The sequence below is a fragment of the Heloderma suspectum genome, chromosome 1, assembly GCF_057233095.1.
Source record: "Heloderma suspectum isolate Gila_16-S chromosome 1, 16-S_ref, whole genome shotgun sequence".
NCBI classification, from domain to species: domain Eukaryota; kingdom Metazoa; phylum Chordata; class Lepidosauria; order Squamata; family Helodermatidae; genus Heloderma; species Heloderma suspectum.
Genome location: NC_139458.1, coordinates 370,369,462 through 370,395,147, shown reverse-complemented (window position 1 = coordinate 370,395,147; position 25,686 = coordinate 370,369,462). Strand labels below are relative to the sequence as shown.

General features: G+C 44.8%; 1 protein-coding gene across 3 annotated transcripts in view; it reads left to right on the top strand.

Annotated features, from left to right (window-relative positions):
* Window positions 1–25,686, top strand: part of RGS7 (regulator of G protein signaling 7) — a 260,822-nt gene that overhangs the window by 76,460 nt on the left and 158,676 nt on the right. The gene's annotated exons all lie outside the window — the stretch shown is intronic.

Here is a 25,686-nt window from a genome sequence, read left to right as displayed (position 1 = left end):
ACATCTCTCAGATGCAGACTCCTCGGACTTTCATGTTATGCCTTCGCAGCACTTGCAGATTACATCAGACTGGTACTAGTAGGTGGTCAAATTAACCTACCCAAGTTCCAAACTGCAAAAACCAAGAGTGTGTTGTAATGGCTAGGATTGGGCTGCATGAGAGTAAGCCTCAATGTCCCTCATTCAACTCTTCTTTCTGCCACAAACTCATTTGGTGGCCTGAGAAAAGTGCACTTGGTCTCAGACCTTTATTCGCAATATGGGAATAAGAGTACTAATTTCAATTTATCTTGCAGCGCCTCTAGGTCTGCAAAGAAATAATCCTGGACAGAAATAAATAAAACATAAAGGTGATCTGGCTGCTGCAAATAGTGGCCAAAAATGCATAATGGCATGACATTGAAGCAAGATGAAGCCCATTCTATGCAGTGTTTCCCTCAATGCACACTGCTACCACAAGCAAAGTGGCTTTCAGTGTGTTTAATGCATTACTCCTCCTGGATTAGTCTGAATTGCCTGCTGTAATTGGCATGTGATAGGGTGACTGTGATATCCTTATGTTGCTTTAATAACAGGAAATGTGAGTAGAGTGTACTCATTCCTTTATTAAAGAAAGCAGTGCATTGACAATTGATTTTCTTTGTGTTAACTGACTGAGCAAGAAATGTTCCTCACTGTGATTTGTTCCCTGTATCTGAAAAACTCACCCCTAGCAAGAATATCCCTATCTCATCAAGACTGAGCCTTGCTCCAGTAGCTGCAGAAAACAAATAGTAACTGGTGTCATATCTTACCTAAAACCATCAGAAGTTAATATAGAAATACAAAGTTGCCAAAACTACCACTCCATATAGACTTCACTGTTAGATTACAATCTGAGGGCAGTATCCTGTGCTGCATGTGTGCTAGGGATGTCAGAAAAATCCAGAACAAATTCAAATGACTTTGGATTTCTATGAATTCGACTTGTGTACTCCACAGCAGACTCTTCTGAGTTGTGCAGATTCCATGGACTTGTGAACTCTTTCTTTCTTTCTTTCTTTCTTTCTTTCTTTCTTTCTTTCTGGAATTGTATGTAAATTTAATTGAATGAAAGTACAAAAGTGAGTGTAAAATATGCTAATATATCACACACACATGTTTTATACATCTCCGATCTCTCTTCAGCCTCTGCTGTGTATCACTAAGAAAAATACAGCCGAAGTGACATAAATACTTGTATGCATACTTTTCTGAAGGGGAGAAAAATGTGATTCCATCAACAAGTGGATGACAGAATGAAAGATGCCTGACAATCCATGAAACACACACAGAATGGATTAAACAAAATCCATACATCCCTACCACCAGCGCAATGGGATGCTAGTGGTTTTTAAAGCAGAAATGCTCATTTTCGGAGCAGGGCAGGTCAATGGAGTTTGCAGAAGGGAGCTTCGTTGACCTGTCCCAAATGGGAAACAAGTATTTCCGCTCATTTCCTGGCTCCCTTTAGGCAGCACTTACTCCCCATTACTCCAGCAGTGGGTCCCGCTGGAACAACAGAACTAGCAGAAGCACAGTAGCAGTATTAGATACCACCTTGAGCATTTAATTTCTCTCTGTGGTTTGTTAATTTTGGACATCTATATATCTAAGCACTCCCACATTCTCAATTTGATTCTGAAACTACAAGGAAAACCCATCTTAGAATCATAGGATCATGGAATAGTAGGGTTGGAAGGGACCTATAAGACCATCGAATCCAACCCCCCTGCAGGAATCTAAGTCAAAGTATCCTTGACAGATGGCTGTCCAGCTTCACCTTGAATGCCTCCAGTGTGGGAGAGCCCACCACCTCCCTAGGTAATTGGTTCCATTGTCATATTGCTCTAACAGTCAGGAAGTTTTTCCTGATATTCAGCCGGAAACTGGCTTCCTGTAACTTGAGGCCACTATTCCGTGTCCTTCACTCTGGGATGATCAAGAAGATATCTTCACTGCATCCCTCCGTATAAACGGTTCAGACATTAGTGATGTCTAAGCGATGCAGTTATTTGAGAGATCTGAAGACCCTCTTGAATCTAAATGTGTTTCCTCCTCCAGTTATCCTACAAAGCTGACATTTCAGACATGGATAGGAATGCATAAACCAAGCCAATCATTATTTTTTTAGTTGGGCTAGGAAGTTCCATTGGTCAACTTTTTTTTAATCTCCAGTCTGTGCAATAGGAGTTGTATATGTTTATTGGTGATCAGAGCCAATACATTTTCATGGACTTTTTGGTCCTCTTTCTTCAGAGATCTTAAAAGCATCACTTTAAAAGGCTGTTCCCTTCAAATGACCTGTCGCTTGTCTAAAGTGAGAATGTACACTGGTGTGGTTTAGTTACATTTCAAGAGATGGAGATTGTCATAATGATGCACTAAAGTAACATGACAACAAGAACTGTTGTGCTGGACCAGAGCTTTAACACCATGGTTCTGTTTCCGACACTAGCCAGCCAGATGCTTCTGGGCACTCGGAAGTAGAACATGTAACTTTCAATGTGTCCCATTCTGAATGTTATAAAAATGGCTGTATGGTCCTCTCCATAAAATGTGCATTTGTATTGGAAACCAGGAATTGATTTTGCTGTGTGATCCTTTCATATTGCTTATCACTGCTGAGCTTTCCTCCCACTACTGGTTGGTGTCCCATGTGTTTAGGACAGTAGCCCTGGGGGGTGGGGCGTGCCTTCAGGGATATTTCAGGCACTATCTCTGACTTTTCAGCTATCATTTAAAAAGACATCTGTAGCCCTTTTGCTTGTGGAACTATAAAGAAAAGAGTGCAAGCAATATTCTGTGGAATTGTTCACTATGAATCAATAGAATCAAGCAACTTCAAACATATTAGGCTACCTTTATTTGTGTTATGTTTATGTAAAGCACCCTCCCCATTAAATATCTGTCTTTGGGCTTGCACACATCAGAGCTTATGGCGAAGAAAGCTAACCAATAACAGAGGTTTCAAATGACCGAGTGTGACAAATGGTATGTCTGCATCTCCAACCCCTGCAAGGTAGAACAGGCTGAAAGACACCCTTTGTCTATATTACAGAGGTACGTTGTAATGATGATTGCAATCACTGTGTGATCAACGTTGCTGTGTATCCCTTGCAAGTCACGTAAGCCCATCAGAGTAAAAAGCCTGCAATGGTCATGTGGATTGCAGCCCAAAGTTGAAGCAATGGGAAGCAAGCTGCCATGTGTGGTGGGCTTATAGATGTGAAGGCCTGGGAAAAAACACGGAAAAATGAGGGGGCAGGGGGAAGTATTCAGAAAAAAATGGAGGTTTGCTGTTTTTCTCCAGGGATCTTTGGAAAATGGGGGGGGGGACTGTCCTCCCCTTTCCTGTTTTTTCCCAAGCCTTCACATCTTTAGGGAGGCTTACTTCACATTGATTCACCCACTGTGTGGACTGAATGTTTGACTTGCTCCAGACAGTTACCGGTTGCAACTTACTGATTGTGTGTGTGTGTGTGTGTGTGTGTGAGAGAGAGAGAGAGAGAGAGAGAGAGATGGGGTGGAGTAAACTGGTTGAAAGCAGGCAATGTGACTGAAGGAACACTTACCTGCCCACATAATTTTGACTTTGTTGCAGAAGCAAGCTGGTGACTCACCCCTAGGATACCCAGTGTTTCCTTTCTGCTTCTCTAGCACTCTTCTTGCTATTTATAGTACAGATGCATATTCAAGCTTGTACCTGAGATCACAGGATTAAATAAAATAATAATTGACCAGACGGCTCATTGCTAGCTCAAGGTTTTTGAGGTCCTTGGACAAGTCGGCTCAACGGGGCCCTTTTGCAGCAACTCTACCTTCTCAGCACCATTGTCACCAGTGCTATTGCTCCACCTCCTCTTTCGAATTGTTTCCACCACAGGGCCAATGAGTAAGCAGGCAGTGACATCTACTTCTCCCCCTCACCACAGCTATTGTTTGAGCCAAAGCAAGGGGCTGGTGAACAAGCACGTTGGAAGGATGATGAGCTGGAGCAAGTCCAGGGGCCTCTTGTCAGTGGGTCCCTGCTAGGCTGTGGGCCCTGGCAGGGGCCTGACCAGGCCTAGCCCTGAGTCAGCTGCATGGCTTTGAACTTTAACTTTAAAATGTCATTAGGTCACACTCCCCATTTTGACTTATTTCGTTCACAAGAGAACCCACCCACCCCCCATCTTTTGAAGTGAGCAGCAAAGGGTCTAGTGTGAGGCCAGACGGGGGAAATGAGGAGAGTGAGGCTGGGCTACATAGTCCTCAGTTGTCTTCAGAAAAAATGTATTTAAAATGATTTCATGATGAAGCATAACATGCTTCTAGATGAGGTGTGTTTATGGCGCAGTTATCCTGCCTCATCCACGGGATTTTCCAAGGGTGGGGTGTGGGTGTGTCCAGATGTTGTCGTCTTCAGTTCGTCACCATCCAGTGTTTACCCTCCAGTGTTTACTCCTTTAGGAATACAGAAGAACTTGCACCTCCCAGGGAAGCATTCTTACAGTGCTGCCTTAGCCATACTTCATTGCAAACTGCTTAGTTTATAACATCTCCTGAGTTTAAAAAACAGTTTAAGCTGCCGTGTTGGTTAGAGGTGTGTGCGTGCGTGCACTGTTTGGAAAAGTAAAGATAGGGTTAACTGGAGCTAATTGCATGGGTCTCTGGATCATGGCTAGAATAACATTCTTCCTTGCCTAATGGAAAAAACATATATCTAATCATAGGTTAATTTTGATTAGTCAAAGTACCCCAAATGATATAGCAGATGTGACCATTTGAGAATAGCTTGCCCAACTTGGGCTGTCGACCCTTGCCTTGGGTGTTGCTCCTTAAAGCGCAAGCCATTCAAGTCTCTTTTGCCCATTCCCTCCATCATATAGTGTTGTCAGCAGTCCCTTCTCTCGCCTGTGTGCTGTACATCTGGAGTCTTGCTTGCCACAGGAGGCAAGCAAGGAAGTCATATCCAGTATTCTGGAGGGAACGGGTGAGAGGAACCCTAGATGAGATGTGAGTCATTTTTTTAAATGGAAGTCAGACATATAAACATGGATTTCTGGTTTTTTTAAATCAGTCTGTAAGCTGCCCTGGGAACCTTTTTGGCTTTATTTTATTCAAAATGCTTTGAATAAAATAAATGTGCCTGTTCACTTAATGCCTGTCCATCCCCACCCAGTCTGTTTTATTCCAGTCATCCTTCTGGCAGTTCAGCAACTGAAAGATTAGGTTGTCAACTGATTAAGCAGAGCAAAAAAGGGGTGAAAGAAGAACTCTGATTAAAAATGGAAACAGACTTGAATACTTAATATATGACAAAACATTGGTGGAATCTCTGGGTTATTAATTCTTAGAATAGAACATCTGAATTAATGTGGGTGTCCCTGCCTTCTAATAGTTCAGTTCTCCCTTTTTGGGGAGGTAGGCTGTCCTCACACACTTCGGTTATTTGCACCAACCCCTTTGTTGGTATTAAACAACACTAATTGGTTTATAGTTTACGGGTTCTTCCCCTTTTAAAGATAGGCATGATCTGTGGGTTTTTCCATCGGCTCCATGTTTTCTCAGAGGTTATTGCTAAAAGCCCTGCACTAATTTCAGCCAAATTTTGGAATACTCTAAGGAGCAGGCCATAGGGTTTGAAAAGGTCTAACATCCAGGCAGTTCATAACTGGATCTTCTCCTGTATGAATCTGGCTGAATGCCTCACCACTTCTGCCAAGACTGAGCATTGGCTGCACATTCACAGCTTACTTAGTTACTTAGAACTTCTGCATTCTTTTGTTGTAAGCCCCTTCCCAACATTCAGTATATTTATTGTTTATTTATGAACAATATTTATATGCCACCAATAACAAAGTTCTCTGGGGGGCTTGTAATAACAAAATCTATAGAATGCAACTATAAACAATAAACTATAACCAAGAAATAAACAGATTTAAACATTAAGAAATTACCTGGGAAAATAAAAGGTTTTCCCCTGGTGCCCCAAAGACCACAAAGTAGGTGACAGGTGAGCCTCTATGGGGAGAGCATTCCAGAGCATTCCATAGCTAGGGTGCCACCACTGAAAAGCCCCTTTCCCCAAAAGCCACCCACCACATCTCACTTGGCAGGGTCACCCAGAGAAAGGCCTCTGAATATGTTCTCAGGATCCAGGTAGGTACATTTGGGAGGAGGTGATCCTTCATTAACCTGGTCTGAAGCCATTTAGCACTTCATAGGTTAAAACCAGCACGTTGAGTTCCGCCCAGAAATGGACTGGAGGCCAGTGTAGATGGGAAAGCACTGGCATAATGTGATTAATTTGCCCAATGCCAGTTAACAGTCTTTAAGCCCTCTTCTAAGCTAACTGAAGTTCTCAGACTGTTTTCAAGGTGGCCCTGCATACAGTTATTCAATCAATCAATCAATCAATCAATCAATCAGTCAGTCAATCAATCAATGAATCTCCCTGTAGCCAAAGCTCTCAGGGTGATGTACACAACGAAAGCAAACAATGAATTGTAGTAATCTGAACAGGAGGTTACTTGAGCATGAATAACAGAAGCAAGGCCATCTCTGTCCAGTCTAGGGTAAAATCCAACATAAGTCCTACTTAGAGTAGACCCACTGAAATGAATGGAACTTAAATTAGTCATGACTACCCTCGGTCCCATCAATTTTAATGGGTCTGCTCTAAGTAGGACTTGTGTTGGATTTTGCCCTAGGCACCATACCCGTTAACTGTCTTGATTCTAATGTGTTCGTGAACTATCTTTCTGCCACCCTTTGTGTCTCTTGCCCACTATCTGATATTGTGAATTGCATTCCTAATTTAACCTCTGCAGAGCACGTACCAGATTCAAACCCTGGTATCTCCAGTCAAAGAATATCAGGTCGCTGAAGCTGGGATATAGACCTGTATTTGAGACACTGGAAAGTTACCGTCAGTCAGCCATTATGCCTTCCAGTGGTTTGTTTCAATGTAAGGCAGCCTCTTATGTTTATACACCTTCCCCCTTTATGACAGAGGTGGCCCCCATGTAGCCATGGGCTCCCTGTGGCCTCCCTTGCAGTGCCAGCAGCCCACTGCTACCACTGAGCCACCAAAATTTGTGGTGGTGGCAGGGGGGAAAAAGCCAGTTTTTTCCACAGTGCAGGCAGGAGCATGTCCCTCCTGAAGTTGTCCACCCATTCTTAGTTTGAAACAAATAACTCCAAAGAGGGACTTTAGGAGAACTGTCTATAATGGGGACATGTCTCTGTGGCATTGTGTCTCTATGGGGACAGAGGCACAGCACAACTTTATGCATCATGCCAACAGAAGAAATGCAAGGAAGTCCTCCTTCCTGTTTCTGTATTTCTGTGAAATACCCAAAGGAGAACCCATGCATCCCACCCATGGGGGCGATGGGTAGGCCTCGTTGAATTATGCCTTCCCAGTCAGGGTTAGACTGGGATGTGCATTAATAAGAAGATCCCACTTATATAGGTAGCTTGTCAAGAAATCTTTTTTTGGGGGGGGGGGTTCTTGAGCTCTTCATGTAGCATTAGATATATGAAGAGCTTTGAAGTGTATAAGGCCTGTGGAATAAAGTCTGAAAAAATTGAGAAAAAAAAACACCATCAGCCCCTTTCCAGGCCATTAAAAACCAAAGTGGAATAAAAATCCAATTAAATGCAGGTTTATAGCCCCAAATTCTGAAAATGCTGAAAAGCAGCATGTTTGTAAAATTCAAAGGATACCTTAATTGCTATATTGATTTTTGTCATGTATTTGTCATGTTGAGTGCATCAGTAGGTTAAAGTGCAATTTTGTCTTCATGCTGACTGCTGGTTGTGCGTTTCAAATGCTTTTCCTGGGATGTGAGAGAGAGGATTTAAAAACATCGTTTTGGGGTATGTGTGCATTGTTTGAAGGTTTCGTTCAGTGCCCAGTGCCTTAACAATGTGGGATTTATTAGAGCTGCTGCACAGCCCTGGGATTTCCTTCCAAGTGACATGCAGGAGAGCAGATAAGCTCCTGTCCTTGACTTTGTATCCTCCAGTCTCTGCTTCCATTATCTGCTCCATGATGAGGTTTGCATTTCCTCTAAGATCGATATTCAGGGTGTTAGCTTTCAGTTTGTAATTAGCAATGTTGGTCTTAATCACTTCACAAAGTTAAAGACTCCAGTCTTTTGCAAACATACTTAGTAGTATGATCCGTTGATGATACTGGCACTTAAATCCATGTAAACATTCATATGATTTTATTTATTTATTTACTTACTTACTTACTTACTTACTTACTTACTTATTTCTTTATAAACTGCCTTTTGCTCTTAGCAAGCCCCCCTCCTCACCCACCAGCTGGTATACAAAAGCAAGGGTTGTATTCTATTGTACACATGCACTCACAGGACCCACCGCTTGCACAATGGGGCTTTTGCGTTTCTAAAAATAACCTGAAATGAGCAGAAACACGGGTTTCCGGAATGGGGCAGGTCAGCAGAGCTCGTAGAAGGGAGTGCCACTTACTTGTTCAGATCCGGAAGTGAGCATTTGTGCTTGTTTGCAGGGTTATTTTTAGAAGCGCAAAAGCCCTCTTGCACAAGTGGTGGATCTCGCAAGCGCAACAGAACCAGCGGAGGTGAAGCGACCCCATTGGATCATGTCCCAAACAAATTCAAATTAAGGCTAGAGCTGAAAAACGCAGCTGAGCTGAGTTAAAACCATCAGCCCCTTTCCAGGCCATTAAAAGCCAAAGTGGAATAAAAATATTTTTACTGCCCACCTAAAAATGATCTAGGGATGGGTAAGAAATTTGTTGGATTCGCATTTTAATGAGAGTTTGCCCAGCTTGCATTTCCTGAAACTGAACACGGACCTGAATGCAATTTGTGGTTGGAAATCCGTGCATTTTTTATGCATTTCAAACACAAAGAAGTGTTTGACAAGATGCGCACATTTGAAAAGCATGCAGGGAAATATGCATGCATTTCTAAAATCTGCACAGCCACAGACATGTTTTAGTTAATGGGTGCATGTGCACATTTGAAAAAATGCACCCTAAAGTGTGCGTATCTTGAAACATGTGCAGAAAAATACATACAGGCATTCTGTATGCCTGTACATACAGGCATTCTGAATAGGAATGCCTATTCTTCAGGCATTCTGAATAGGATCTAATCTTCAGGCATTCTGAATAGGAGGACAATCAACCCATGAGAAGGGGGAGGCTGCTAACCCCCCTCCCCCATCATTGCTCTGCACATGCGGAGGGGGACTTTGTGAAGAAGAGGTCTTCTTGTATCCGTGAGGGCTCTATACGTGACCCAGAATGTGGGCTCTCCATACAATCTGGGATATTGGAGAATAAGCATTCTGGATCCTGTGGAGAGCCCCCACGGACACAGGAGGCTCTTCCCTTCACAAAGTTGCCTGTGACATGTAGAGGGCAATGGAAGTGATGATGTAGGGGGCAGAACTAATGCCCCCTCCACACGTGTTGACTGAAGAGAGCATTTCTGTGTGGAATTTAAAAAGCTCACATGGAACCAGGATGGAACAAATCTAGCGGTGGAAAACGGCGAACCTGAATGAAATCAGGCTTGGCAGATTCACCTGTTCCTAGACTACTCTAACCTCCTTTGGGAGAGAATTCTAACATTGGGGAGCTGCCAGAGGTTTCCCACGTTCCCACCAGCTGGACCTGTTTTAGTGGTGGGACAGGAGGGCCTCAGCAGATGATTGTAATCTACATACTCCATGGGAGGAGGTGGTCTTTCCTATATCCTGGCCTCAAGTCATTAACGGCTTGGGATTGTTTGATAGGTCTTGAAAAGAACTCCGCCTTAATGACTCAATTTTCCCAAAGATTATGGTAAATTGTACAAGAACTGAGATAATTGTACAAGAACTGAGATGAAAGGTAAAACTTTTTAACATACCTCAGCACTTTGGTCGTTGCAATATAATCTTTTCATGTTCTTTTGTTTTAACCATGATTATTCCTGATTTCGCTATATAAGTAAAATATTGTTAGTATGATGATAAATAAACTTAAATCAAATAATGAAACATCTAACGGGTGATTAAAATATATGTTCTCCAGTATTTCACACCAGTATCAGAAGTGCATTTAAGAAATTGTACATGCAGCCCCTTGAATTTCTCTGACAGGTTGAGGCTTAATTCAGATTATATTTACTATACATTTTGCAGTCTTAATGCTTCTATTCATCCCGATTTAATGTGCAATCTTAAAATGACGTAATCATGGCTATTTTAGGGTTACATACGCATGTCTTGTTTGCATTTCTTATGTAAACAGCAACCTGATTTTATTGTAGCGAGTCCTCAATTCTCAATCCACTAAGACAGAACTAATTCGCAGGCTGCATACAACATAGTTTTGCAGGTGGAACAGTGTAGATTTCAGAAAAGTGATCCAGAGGTTGCAAGGGAATGAAATAATAAATAATATGATTATGTCATTCTAAGTGGCAATTTTGTGCAGCACTTTATCCAGTATTTCTAATACATCCATTTATCACCATGACATTTATTATTTTTGTGAAATCAGTTTCATTGGTCATTGTTAGAGAATGCAGAGGATGTGCTTGATGTTGCGAAGTTTTTTATATTAAATTCAGAAGATCATGGGAATTGCAGGGTTGGCTCGATTATAGTTGTCCGTGTAGGTTGTGCCAAAAATGTCTACCAGACATGGGGCCTCCTTTTCTCAGATACTGTTTTAACTGCTCTTGCAGTTAAAAGACTCTAAGTCCTGAACTGGTGGCACGAGAAATTCTAAAGTGGGCATGGCCTAGCGTGTACATAATATCTGAGCTGGGACTATAACTCTGTTTTTGCCTTATTCAAGTTATTAAAATTTTGATGAAAAAGCAGCTAGACACATACACAATCAAGGGCGGGGTGGTAGTGGTAGAAATATGCAACTTCACAATGTTGCCAGCTGTCATAAAATCCTTGTCTCATGTATTACACCATTTTGGCACTAGCCCAGGATTAATTTGTGTGACAAATCCCCAGCTTGCTTTTGACTAGAATTAGAAGCCTGTATTGATATGATAACTCTGGTGAGCCTCCTTGAACACTGCGATTACTCTGGGACAAGTCATAGTGATTCCATTTGGACCAGGGTATTGACGTGGGGTGGAGGAAATGAAAGCTCAGCCTTGCTAATGATCAAAACCGGGTTGTTTCCCTCCCCCACAGCTTTGGAGATTACCAAGAAGGTTTCCTTGATGCATGAAGTACCTTTAAACCCATGTAGTTATATGAACCCATTATGTTCACACAACTAAAGAGAGTACCCAGTTGAGTCACTGGCCATGACCCAGAGAAGCGACTGGAGCAATCCATACACATGGCAGGTCTTCGCTCTGCTCCATGCAGTGGAGGCTTCCTTTCAATTCCCCCCAATATTTTTAAGATGGATTTTGATACATTGTACAGGGATGATAATTTTTTGGAGAGCTAAAGTAAAATGCCATCTGGGGCATGTGTTTGTGTAAAGGCGTTGCGTGGATTGTGGCCAAATATCATGAAATATCACTGGGAATAGTGTTCAGCTAGAGACTGGATGCCTGTGAACCGACTGGGCAGTTGCCGCATAGTCTTTGCCTGAGGATAAATACTATCACATATTTTGTGAAGCCTTGTACAGATGGTGGCTTCCCTTTTTAGCTGCATCATGCTGTCATTGGATGTCATTAGCCCTAGTACTGCCGGAGGCACAGTCCACCTGGGCTTCATTTAGTTTTTTTCCACGGTTGCTGCAAGGAGAAGAAGCCCTTCCTTGTTGCAAGGCAGGTGTCATCCGGTGGTCTTCCTGCTGCTGCCTTGCTGGAGCTCCGTCTCCACCTGGGGGACTTCTACTCTGCCTCCTTGCAGACCCAGGTCCAGCCAAGCACCACCCCACTCCCAGCTGCAACAGCTGTGGGAGCTGGGTCATAAAACCCAGGCCCCAGCACCTTTGGGGGAGCCGTTTCGGGGGAACACGAGGGCGAGGACCTTCCCCCTGCTTGAAAGGAGGGAGGGGGACTCTTTGCCTCAGTGTGGCCTGCAGGACTGCCTGCACTAGACATGTGTTTTTTAAAGAAGGGGGGAGGTGTTGGGAGCCAGGGAACGGCCCTCACAGTTCTACAGGGCAGGGGGAGATACAGAGGGGGGAGACAGTCACACTCTAAAGGCAGAGTGTGTAACAATAGGGTGCTGACTGTCCCCAAATTGTCCCCCAGCTCAAATAACCTGGATGGTCCTGGTAGCAGACCCCCTGGGTTGAAACTGCTGCTGCTGCTGAATGCCAGGTCAGTGAATGGTAAAACAGCTGTTATCTAGGACTTGATCCTGGATAAGCACACTGACCTGGCCTGTGTTACAGAGACCTGGTTGGATGAAGCTGTGGGGGGTTAACCTCTCTCAAATCTGCCCTCCAGGGTTCTCTGTCCAGCAGCAGGCAAGACCTGGGGGGTGGGGAGGTGGAGTGGCAGTGGTCTATTGGGTTTCGATCCCCCTGACCAGGTGCCCTATCCCACAGTCTGCTGGGTTCGAGTATGTGTATTTGAAGGTGGGTGCCTGGGACAGAATAGGGATTCTGTTGGTGTACTGTCCACCCCGCTCCTCAACAGTCTCCCTTCCTGAGCTAGCCAGTAGTCTTGGGGTTGGTGTTGGAGACCCGTTGGCTTGTTGTGCTGGGGAATTTCAACATCCATAGTGAGGCTGCCCTGTCAGGAGCGGCTCAGGACTTCATGTCCACCATGACAACCATGGGTCTGTCCCAAAAGCTATCTGGCCCCACCCATGCTGCTGGGCACATTCTGGACCTTGTTTTCTGTGCTGGATGGGGTGATAGTGATCTGAGACTGGAAGAACTCTCTATAGTTCCGTTGTCATGGGCAGATCACTACCTGGTGGGGTTTAGATTTGCTGGCACTCAGAATCTCTGCAGTGGTGGAGGGCTGATTAAGATGGTCTGCCCCAGGGGGTTGATGGATCCAAATGGTTTCCATTTGGCTTTGGGGGATGGGGGATTTGAGGGGATTTGGGGGGATGGGGGATTTTGATGACTTTGGGGAATTTTCCTGTTGCCTTGGCAGGCAATTCTGTCGAAGCCCTGGCTGATCTCTGGAATGAAAAAATGACCAGGGCCATGGACACAATCGCTCCTGAGTGTCTTCTCTCATGAAGTGGAGCTGCACCAGCACTCTGGTTTTTGAGGGAGCTGGCAGTGATGAAACGAGTGAGAAGATGACTAGAATGACGTTGGTAGAAAACTCAGAGTGAATCCGATTGAACACAGGCTAGAGCCTGTTTGAAGGCCTACTCTGTGGCAATACAGGCAGCAAAGAAAGTATTTTTCTCTGCCACTATTGCATCTGCAAAGAGCCGTCCAGAGGTGCTGTTTCGAGTGGCCAGGGGTCTTTTATACACTAGCCCACAAGAGGATGATTTAAACCTCTCGACAGCCCACTGTGAACAATTTGCTCAGCACTTTGCAGACAAAATCGCTTGGATCCGGTCTGACTTGGACGCTATAGTTGATACAGATTCAGTGGATGTAACTATGGCCCCTGCTTGTCCAGTGTTGTTGGATACTTTTCAATTTGTACAGCCTTAGGACGTGGACAGTATCCTGGGAGAGGTGAGAGCCATCACGTATGTTCTAGATCCTTGCCCTTCCTGGCTCATAAAAGCAGCTAGAGGTGGACTGGCTGAGTGGGTAAGGGGAGTGGTTAATGCCTCCCTTAGGCAAGGCAGAGTTCCAGCCTGCCTGAAGAAGGCAGTGGTGAGACCTTGGTAAAAGAGCCCTCCCTGAATCCCACCATATTGGATAATTATCAGCCAGTCTCCACTATTCCATTTCTGGGCAAGATATTGGAGCGCGTGGTGGCCTCCCAACTCCAGGGATTCCTGGATGAGACAGATTATCTAGATCCATTTCAATCTGGCTTCAGACCTGATTATGGGACAGAAACAGCTTTAGTCGCCTTGGTGGATGACCTATGCCGGGAACTAGATGGGAGAGAGTGTGTCCCTGTTGGTTCTGCTGGACCTCTGAGCGGCTTTCGATACCATCAACCATGGTATCCTTCTGGGCCACCTTGCTGGGATGGGACTTGGAGGCACTGTTTTACAGTGGTTCCATTCCTTCTTGGAGGGGTGGACCCAGAAGGTGGTACTGGTGGACTTTTGTTTGATTCCCTGGCCATTGGCTTGTGGAGTCCCTCAGGGTTCTGTTTTGTCCCCCATGCTATTTAACATAAACATGAAACCACTGGGAGCGGTTGTCCAGAGTTTTGGGGTTCGGTGTCACCAGTACGCTGATGACACCCAACTCTATTTTCCTTTCCATCTAATTCCAAGGAAGCTGTTGAGGTGCTGAACTGGTGTCTGTTGGCAGTTATATATATATATATATATATATATATATATTCATTTCATTTCTATACTGCCCAATAGCAGTATAGCTCTCTGGGCAGTTCACAAAAATTAAAACCAAACAGCACACAATAAAACAATTTAAAATATATAGAACATTAAAACCACAATATAACAATACAACCACAATAAAACCTAGCAGCAGTGCAGAAATTTAAAATACAGATTTAAAACAGCAAAGCTAAAAGTCTAGAAAGATAAAATGCTAAAATGCCTGGGAAAATAAAAAGGTCTTCACCTGGCGCCAAAAGGAATACAATGTAGGTGCCAGGCGAACCTCACTAGGGAGCTCATTCCACAGCCAGGGGGCCACAGCAGAAAAAGCCCTCCTCCAAGTAGCCACCCGCCTCACTTCCTTTGGCAGGGGCTCATGGAGAAGGGCCGCTGAGGATGATCTTAAGGTCCAGGCAGGCACATATGGGAGGAGGTGATCCTTCAGATAACCTGGCCCCAAGCTGTTAAGGGCTTTAAATGTTAATACCACTACTTTGAATCGGGCCTGGAAATGGACTGACAGCCAGTGCAGCTGAAAAAGTACTGGTGTAATATGAGCTCGCTGGCCAGTTCCTGTTAATAGTCTTGCTGCCCTATTTTGGACCAGCTGAACTTTCTGGACCATTTTCAAAGGCAGCCCCACGTATAACACACTGCAGTAATCCAGAAGAGAAGTTATCAGAGCATGGATAACTGTAGCTAGGCTATCTCTGTCCAGATAAGGGCATTGTCAAGGGCTCCTTGGAGGCCTCTCTCAGTCTAATCCAGTAGCCAAGTCCAGACACAGACAAAGGGATTCTTTTCAAAGCTTTATTCCTCTTTTACAACTTACTCTACTGTTAGCAACTAGATATGAGCAGCAGAGTACCTATGCCCTAAGTTGGAACAGTTGGTCCCTGTTTGAAAGGGAATCACTGGCAGACCCTGAACCTAAGGGCTAGGGAGAGTCCCTCCCCTTTTCCCTTGGATCCTCTGGGCGCGACTGTTGTTTGCACGTCAACCGGGCACTACGCCTCCTTTCCGCGCCCTCCATTTGGCGCTACTCTCTGTGTTGGCGTCGCGCATCCAGCAAGTCTGCTTCCCGCTCTCTGTCCCTCCCAGGACTGCTATCTAAGCTAGGAATGCCAGTGGGAGGAATCTCTGTCAGCTGTTGGCCCTGGGAAAGATGAGCGTACTCCTCTCCCAGGAGCGACTCCTCTTCCTCAGAATCAGAACTACTCTGGGATTCTATGGGCTCAGTGTCCACCCTGACATCATCCCTGCTCCCATGAGGCCCCCCCTCGTGCTCCTCCCCTGGGGCCCTGGGTTTGTGGGGGTACAGCTGGTGGAAGCGCCTCAGCAGCAACGGAGCATGCACATTTTCCGCGGGTTCCCAGGATCGCTCATCAGGCCTTTACCCCTTCCAGTCCACCAGATATTGCAAGCGTCCACGAGAAAGACGGGAGTCCAGAATCTCCGCAACCTCAAACTCCTCCTCCCCCTCCACCAGCACTGGCGGTGGGGGGGGGGGAGCCGACTGAGCAATGAAGGTCGCCAGAAACCAGGGGGGACAGCAAGGACCGATGAAAAACTGGATGGATCTTCATGGAGGGGGGGAGAGCCAGGCGAAAAGCAACAGGGTTAATCTGGGTCATAATCTGGAAAGGCCCTGTGAGGCGAGGCGCAAGCTTCCTTGTGGGCGAGTGAGAAGGGAGGTATTGGGTAGACAACCAAACCCAGTCCCCCGGTTGCAGAGACAGACCCGGCTGGCGCCGTTGGTCCGCAGAGGCCTTGTAGGCTGTCTTGGCTTGCTTGAGGGAGTCCCGTAAGAGGTGGTGTACCGTTCGCAACTCCTCTAAAAAGTCATGGGCCGCTGGCACCGAAGAGGGAGCTAGGAATAGGATGGACGGGAAAGCCTTGGGGTGGTAACCAAAATTGGCAAAAAATGGAGTTTGGCGGGTGGAAGCATGGCAGGCATTGTTATAAGCAAATTCTGTGAGAGGCAGCAAGGAAAACCAGTCATCCTGCTGGTAATTGACATAACTGCGCAGATATTGCTCCAGAGTCGCATTGGTGCCCTTGGTCTGACCGTCCGTCTGTGGATGGTGGGCGGAGGAAAGACGGAACGTCACATGGAGCAACCTCCAGAAATGGGCAGTGAATTGGGCCCCCCTATCTGAAATGAGACCCTCGGGCCATCCGTGGAGGCAGAAAACATGGGCCAAGAACAGCTCTGCCGTCTCCCTGGCTGTGGGCAATCCAGAGCAGGGGATGAAATGGGCCATCTTAGAAAGCAAATCCACCACCACCAGAATGGTGGTCTTACCATGTGAGTGAGGCAAGTCAGTGATGAAGTCAAGGGAGAGCAGTTTCCAAAGTCCTGAGGAGGTAGGCAGGGGGTGAAGCAAGCTTGTGGGCTTGCCTGAGGGGGCCTTCACCCGCTGGCAGGTTGGTCAGGAGGCGACATAGGACTTGACGTCCCGACACACGAGGCCACCAAAAATCCCTTGTCACTCCATGCAGGGTCTTGGCAATGCCAAAATGCCCAGCTGTGGGGGAGTCGTGGCACTGATGGAGGACCATCTCGCGGAGGGGTCTAGAAGGCACATAGACCCAGCCGGAATGGTAAAGGAGGTCACCTCGCAAAGAGAAGGGGTGCGAACAAAAGCATCCAGAGCCTGTGCAGAGAGAAGTAGCTCCTCCCAAGAATGAGGTACCACACCTGCCGCCAGGCCTTGGGGGGGAAGAATCAGAGGGGGTGGGATTTTCCTCACTCCCTGGCTGGAGGTGAGGCTTATGAGGAAGAGCATCCGCTTGGAGGTTGTCGGAGGCTTTCACATGGCAAATCTTAAGGTGGAACCGAGAAAAAAAAAGCGACCACCTAATCTGCCGCTGGTTTAAGGCACGGGCTGTCTGAAGATGTTCGAGGTTGCGATGGTCGGTTCTAACTTCGACTGGGTGCTGCGCCCCCTCCAGGAGATGATGCCAGGTCTCCAAAGCGGACTTGATGGCCAACAGTTCCTTCTCCCAAATTCCTCTCAGACATGGTCAGCTTCCTGGAGCGGTAGGCGCAGGGTTGCAGCCCACCGCCCTCCTGATCTGGCTGAAAGAGCACCGCCCCCACCGCAAAGTCAGAGGCATCGGTCTGCACTACAAAAGGCTTCTTCGGATCAGGATGTAACAGGATCGGCTCAGAACTGAAAAGCTTCTTAAGTTCCTCAAAAACCTGTTGGGCAGATGCCGTCCAATGAAAAGGAGATTTCTTGCCCTTAAGGAGGTCCGTGAGAGGAGAAGTCAGCCGAGCAAAACTGGGCAGGAACTTTCTGTAAAAATTAGCAAAACCCAGAAAACGTTGCAAGTCCTTCTTGGTGGATGGAGCCTGCCAGGAGAGGACAGCCTGGACCTTTGCAGGATCCATCCTGATACCGTCAGGCGAAATAATGTAGCCAAGAAAGTCCAAAGAGGTTAGGTCAAACGCACATTTCTCCAGCTTGGCATAAAGATGGTTCTCGCGGAGGCGCTGGAAGATGGCGGAGAGATGACACTGATGGGCGTGGGGGTCCTCAGAAAATACAAGTAAATCATTGAGATATACAATGAGGAAAGTGTCCAAATATTCCCGGAAGATGGCATTCATAAAACGCGAAAAAAAGGGGGGAGGGGCGCAGGCGAGCCCAAAAGGCATTACTAGGTATTCATACGCTCCGTACCTGGTCCCGAAACTGGTCTTCCACTCATCCCCCTCCCGGATGCGAATGAGATTGTAAGCGCTACACAGGTCCAACTTTGTGAAAATCTTGGCTCGCCCCAGGCGCTCCAGCATCTCAGGTATGAGGGGGAGGGGGTACTTGTCAGGGATGGAGACTGAATTTAGATTTCTGAAATCGTGCACCGGGCGGAGTTCTCCAGGTCATTTGGCCAAGAACTGTTCAACCTCTTGAGTGCATATATATTTATATAACATGATTTGTTAAGTTATACAAACAATTGCTTCCAGAAGTTCAGAATAAGATTTGTTTCACAATGGTTAACTAACTTGTGTTTTTTAACTAACATATTTTAAAAGTTTGAATATTTTGCAATATCTTATCATATTGGGTCAATTGACCAACTTTTTTTCCCTACTAGTCACATGACCAACATATATTAAACATGTATTTAGTTCAAACAGTATGCTGTGTAGGATGCAGAACATACAATTACTTGGGTATGCTCCTGCAGGATTGTCTCCTTCACAAGTTCCATGAACCTAGAAGACTATTTCAAAGACTAGGCCTCTAGTGTTTCCTAGGGCTCTTCTCGCTACCATATTTCCTGTTTGCTATTCCCCTTCTTTCTCCTCTCCTCTCATAATGAGCCTTTCTACAGAGGCTTATATTGTGTGCTCGTTATTCCTCACTCGTTACCCACAGCAAAAAGCCACCTTGGCTGGGTCCACACAACATGACAAGCCACGCTGCTGAGGGTAATTATGCAACCCCCCCTGGCATGAATGGTGGGCACGAGGAAATAAGCCACCATGGTTTATTTCCCCCTCTGTGGTCATGCAAACCCGGTCACTGGCTCCCTGCCTGTCAAGCAAGTAAGCAGTAGCAAAAATGAGAAAGAAGATGAGGAGCAAAAACAGCTGGTGGCAACGGTGGTGAGAAGGTAGCCTTACTAAGGGAGAGGGCCCATTTAGGGTATCTTGCCCAAAGACCCTCTAAAACCTGGAGCCAATCCTGAGTAAACGCAGTATGTTTTTTAAAAAATTGATGTTAGACGGAAGTAAATGTTCTTTGTACATGGAGAAACTGATGGAGAAACATTTCAGTTCTTTAATGATAAAAAGGCAGAACAAGCTTCTCCTTGTCGTGGCAGGCTCTGGGGTCAGTTCACTGAGGAAGTGCTGTGCCTTGGTCCATTGCTCTGTCCATCTTTTACATATTTGCATTGGTATCCCCTGCCTTGGTGCAGCTTTAACCTGCATGATGCCTTCCAACAGGTGCTCTGGGTAACTGCAGTTCATATGCAACCTTTTTAATGTTCTGCTACTGGCATCTTTCTAGTTGCCAGGCAAACAGAGACAGCAGCATTTATCTAGCAGTGCATGGTAAATATCTATGTGCTGCTGCATCGTGTGCTGGGACTGGAGAATGGCTGATGGCGCCCCATGATTTTCCATCACTGAAGTTATGCAGGTCTGGGCTTGACCAGTGCCTGGAGGGAGATCATGGAGGAGTCCTATGTATGTCATTCTGAATCCTTGGAGAAATGGCAAGCAATATACAGCCAAGCAATCCTGGTCAGTTACAGGTTCCTTAAGGCACATAGGAAGCTGAGTCATGCTGAGTCACACTTTTGGTGCATCTAGCCCAGTAACTATATACAATAACTGGCAGTGGCTCTCCAGGAGCCTTTCCAAACCCTCCCTGGGGATTGACCCCAGGACCATTTGTGTGCAAAGCCTGTGCTCCGCCACACACACACACACACACACACACGAGTCAGATTGCTCGTATGCTTGTGTGTCAGTTCTGTTTCGAAATTAGGCTGGCAAATTCTGTGAGTTCTCTTTATATACTATACCTGTCTTCTCACTCTATTTCCTGCCAACTCAATAGGTTTACCCATGATCTGGCAATTGTTATAAATAATGAAATGGGCCTATATCCCAGCCATTTATGGCTAAGGTACAAAAAGGCAACAGTTTAATCTGTCTTAACTCTGCTGTAACTATTGGGTGGTATTTAAAAACAGCAGCAAAAATGTTCTTAAAATACAGTGTTCCTTTGGCAATTTTTTCTGGAATAAATCCAGGTCCTTTAACCTTGCTGAAAAATGTGTCCACAACCACTGAAATTTTTGAAAATGCCCCCTGATCCTAAGCTACTTTGCCAGCTACAAATTGAATTCTGCATGTGAGATGGGATCGTAATCACTGGTGTTACGTTAAATGTTTGGTTGTGAATATTTTGGGCATAAAAGAGAGCTTTTGGGGGGTGGCAAAATATTTTCTGAAAGACACCATCCTCCCACCCTCCACCTCAAATGAAGCTTCCTTATTTGAGCTGGTTTGCTGCAGTTTGCTTCCTGGATTGACTGCTGCATCTATGCCATTTTTAAAGTGTTTTCTGCCTGGTACCAGTGATGTTGTTACATAGACAATCAGTTTTGGATAGCCACTATGTGATTTTGTCAAAGGGTAAATAACAGTAATTCAGAGTCAGAGCAATGCAGATGCAGCAGATGACTGAGGCTCATTCTGAATTGCCAACAACAACTGAATGTGAAGTATATATTTGTCGCCATTTTGCACCCTGAAAAATAGACAGGTGGAGAAAAATGTTTGAGATCACTTTCCTTTCTTCTCCTGAGCTCTAGTAACCACCCTGGAGTGATTAGCCTACTTGTGAGATGCTAAAATGAATAAGGCTCTTAGAATCTTGACTTTGGTGAAAGAAAAAAATGTATAGAATACTTTCTGCATACACAGAAAAGGTAAAGAATGATCTCAGCTTAGGTTAATGAGTTTTGTTTCCCTCTTACATCACTAAACAAGAGTTGAATTGAGGAAAATTTATAAAGTACTAGCACTGATTAATAAATAGATTCTGGCATTAAAAATGGTTATCCACTACACTGAATTCAGCTTGAGAAAAACAGTGCATTAGGTGATTGCAGGATATTTGTTCATATCTTCTACACATCTATAAATAAAATCCAGGAGCACAAAGAGTATGAATTCCTAGATTTCTTTCTGAGATTGTGGGACCTGGCTTCTTAGATGAACATGGATTTCCTTGTGAAATTTTTGCTGCCACACATGTGTGGCAAATGTGCATTCATCACATATGTAGGAATACATGTGGGATTCATGGAGTTTCCTATGTGGAAGCAATTTCCTTTTAGGAAATCTTAACTATCTTATATTCTTTCACTGTCTTTACAAATAGAATTTCTTACAAGATCTTAATATTATGTTATGCAGTCCAGCCAATACCACACTAACAACTTTTGGGCAATAGGCTGTGTCAGATGTTTCCTTTTACTTGCAGAGCAATCCTATACATGTATATTCTAAAAAAAAGTTCCATTGAGTTCAATGTGCTTACTCCCAATAAACGAGACATAGGATTGCAGCCTCAGTTACTTAACGGGACGTGTAGCTACCACAAAACCCTAAAAGGTATTCATTGAATTAATCAAGTATTTTTTTACTATGAATCAAAGTGTGATCTAATAAGTAGGTCATTATTAGACCCATTGTACAGTTCTGAAGCTGAGAGATAGTGACTTGACAGGAATCCATAGCAGAGATTGGGTTGGAATCTTGATACCCTGTGTCCAAGTATACTTGAGCTACTGGATACCAATGGCTATAGCCAAAGTTAATTTGGAAATAAGAGAAGTTGAAGAAAATATTTCATCTGCTCCCTCTATCCAGAGAAACAACCAGATTTCATCTTCCAGTATGCAACTCAATTATCTCTTGATTTCTCTAGTATTGTTCTAATTAACAGAAGGTTCCAAGGGGAGGAAAAATAAATGGCAAATTGATTACTGCTTGATCTCTTCTGTCATCATATTCTTGATTATATCAAGCTTTATGTGCTGTTGTAGTGTTGCTTTGTTAATAAATGTCTATAGTGAATTGTGTTTGTCAAACTGCTACTGTTTCTTTTTCTTACATACAGTATTTTCAGCAATAAGTGTATATAAGCACGGTTACCCCGTATATCTTTTTGAGAGTGTCATAATGTAACACACATTCACACACTCACGTACATATATCTATGCATTCCAAAAAGATTAAGATATTCATGAGTTGAAAGAGTTTAAAGCATGGGGGCGGGGCGGACTAGTGGCCTTCCAGATGTTGTTGCACTGCAACTCCCATCATCCCTTAGGATTGGCTGTGCTGGCTAAGGTTGATGGTAGTTGCAGTCCAACAACATCTGGAGGGCCACAAGTTGCCTACTGCTAGCTGAAGGGATATGTGTAGGTATATGTAATATTTCTACTCTTGTGCACAAATCACCATTAAAAAAGAATATAAGGTTGTTCAAATATCACAAACTACCATATTAAATGCAAATTTAAATATTAAAAAAATAAATAAATCTCCCAGCTCATAAACAGTGCCAAACTAAAGCCAAGTTGAACTTTTGTAAGGAAAGGCAGTGTATAAATATTTTAAATAAAGAAATATATACATTTTTTTAAGCGGAGTTCAAATTCAAAGAAAGATAAATGAATAGATTAGAGGAAAAATAAAGAAGAAAGGTGTCCAGCATATACATGAGATTTTATACATGAATGATGTATAAAATCTCTCTCTCTCTGTCTCTCTCATGCATGCATGCACGCATGCACGTGAAGAGATTTATTATGGCATCCATAATAAAGTGGGGTCTACTCCACAAAAGCTTAACCCATCATAAATTTGTCAGTCTTTAAGGAGACATAAGCCTCTTTGTTGTACTCAACCAGATGGTCAGCCTGACCACCATCACTCTCTGAAGATGCAACGAAATGCAACCAAGCCACTTGCAAACCCCAGTGGTATAGTGGAGCCAGGACTCTCAGGGATGTAGTACCAGCACATTTTGATTAACAGGGGCTCTGATGTCATCTGCCACCCCCCTCAGGCTTTCCTGTTCCCTCTGAGCTTAGCTGCAATCCGAACAGTAGCTGGGGCAGGAATGAATTTTCCCAGCAACAATATATTGTTCCCTGTTGTAATGCAAAGAATTTTGTGGTGGCTTGGTATTGAATGGGCAATGAAGACTCATTAGTTCTAGAAATGACCTGCCCCTAGCAGATGAAAACTTCTAAAACTGGTTTCTTGATATGGATCAACACAGCTACCTGCAATTTTGGACTCTCCCTGGGAGTGTGGCTATGGGGACTGTTCTGATGAGTGCCTGCACTGGTAAGCCCTCAGAATCATCTTGTAGGGTTTTCATTTGTTGTATCTTTTGCCCAAGATGAGCAGGTACAGATCCCAAATGTTCTCCAAGCACATTTTAAATCTCTAGTATATGCATACTACTCATTTAGCTCACTCCTGAAATTTAGCTGCCAGAAGAAAGAAAATGATTAAATCTTTACTGTTTGGGAGAAGTCACAATTTCTGTGACTTTTCTTCTTTAACCCCATAATTCAACTACAACTCCTCCCTGTGCCCAGTCCCAGTCCCACTTTCATTATTGTTATGCTGAAGGAAGGTATTTGCATACAGTAAGTTAGAAGTTTCATCCCCCCTTCCTGTGTTAAAAGAAAATTATATTAAATAGTGTTACTTCTAGAAAAGAGTGGGAAATATATGAAATCATATAGTCAAGCCAATTAATCACTGGCACAATCACTTTCTCTTCAAGGTGTTTTCTCTAAGAATAAATTATCCCCTTTTGTTTATATTGTTTAGGAATTTCATTTTATTATTATAAAATGCTTACAGGTAAGTAAAAAGATGCTGTTAAGACCATACTCTTTTTTTTTTAAATAGATGAACCGTATGTATGTCAGGGAAACTGTGTGGCCAGGGTTGAATAAGGGCCGAGTCCAACACTCTGAGCACTCCAGCACAATGACTTTCAGTGTCAGGGTGGACACTGAGCCCATAGAACCTCAGAGCAATTCTGATTCTGAGGAGGAGCAGCCGTCCGTGGGAGAGGAGCACGCTCTTCCCTCCCAGGCCGTGCAGCTGGCAGAGATTCCTCCTGCCAGCATTCCAGACATAGATAGCAGTCCTGGGAGTGAAAGAGCATGGGAGGAGGGCTGGCTGGATGCTCGACGCAGACGCAAAGAGCGACAAGCTATGGAGGGTGCGGAAAGGAGGCGTCGCGCCCGTTTGGCGCGCAAGCAACGGTCGCGTCCAGAGGACCCAAGAGAAAAGGGGAGGGACTCTCCCTAGCCCATAAGTTCAGGGTCTGCAAGTGACTCGTTCAAACGGAGACCAACTGTTTCCAACCCGGGGCATAGATTACTCTGCTGTTCATAGCTTAGTTGCTGGTGATAGAGTTATTAAGTTGTAAAAGGAATAAAGCCTTGAGAAGAATCCTTTGTCTGTGTCTGGAGTTGGCTACTGGAGTAGACTGAAAGCGGCCAGCTAGGGCCCCCTGACATTCAGTACCCTGGCTAATCAACACATGTAGATAAAGTCGTACAGAGCTCCTAGAACTGTGCCTTTTCAGGCTACACGGAGGATCATGTATTCACTATTTCCATGACAAATGGGCCATTCTTCTGGATGTCCTAGTTTTTCCCATACAGGATTTATGTGGGGGAGATTTAAATGTGAAGTTCTACCACCTGCAGTGTTACAGTCAGGAACTCTGTACCATGTGATTATCTGCATGTTTAGTCTGACTATAATAGTCAATTAACCTTTAAATACCCTGCAAAGAACTGAGCTGCGCTTTGCAGGCATGAGAGCTGTTGCAAAGAATTGAGGCGTGCATTTTTTTAAACATGAGAGCTGTTGCACTGGGGTTTACTCCTGAGTAGGCTTGCACAGAATTGAGGTGTACATTTTGCAGGCATGAGAGCATGAGAGCAGTTGCACTGGGGTTTACCGCTGAACAGACTTGCATAAAATTAAGGTGTACATTTTACATGCATGGGAGCGGTTGCACTGGGGCTTACACCTGAGTAGAATTGCATACCATTGAGGTGTGTTTTGTATGCTTGGTGGGAAAATGTCTGAATGAGTAAGAATTGCATCTGGCCCGAACCATGTTGCTTTCTCTGTCCTTGGCCCCGCCCCATGTCCTTAGCCCCACCCACAGCTGGAATGCAGCCCCAAGACCCTTCCAAACTGGAATTCAGTCTCTGGGCTGAAAATGGTTCAAAGCCCCTGATATCTATTATACCTGTCCTAAGTGATCAAAGCATTGCACATACATTACTGGTGGTCCTCCAAAAACCCTGTAAGGTAGACCAGCAAAGACGGAGGCCGGGAGTTGGGAGATACTGGTTTACCTAAGGCAGGGGTGGGCTGTGGGGAAAAGACGCCTGTGTCAGGACAGCCATCCCAACCAGCATTGCTGGGGCGGAGGAAGAGGCTTTAGCCTCGCCCTCCCTCAGCACTCCCTATGCGGCCAGGATCACTGTTTCCCAGCTGCTAACAGTGGCAGGGAAATAGCTATCCTGATTTTGGCACTAGGGAGGAGGAAGAGGCTTTAGCACTCCCCACTCAGCGATCTTGATGCAGCCAGCCTCACTGGGCTTTAGACTTCCCCTCTCCCAGTGATCCCATCCCGGGGATGCCTGCCTCCATGTCTGTGAGTGAATGCA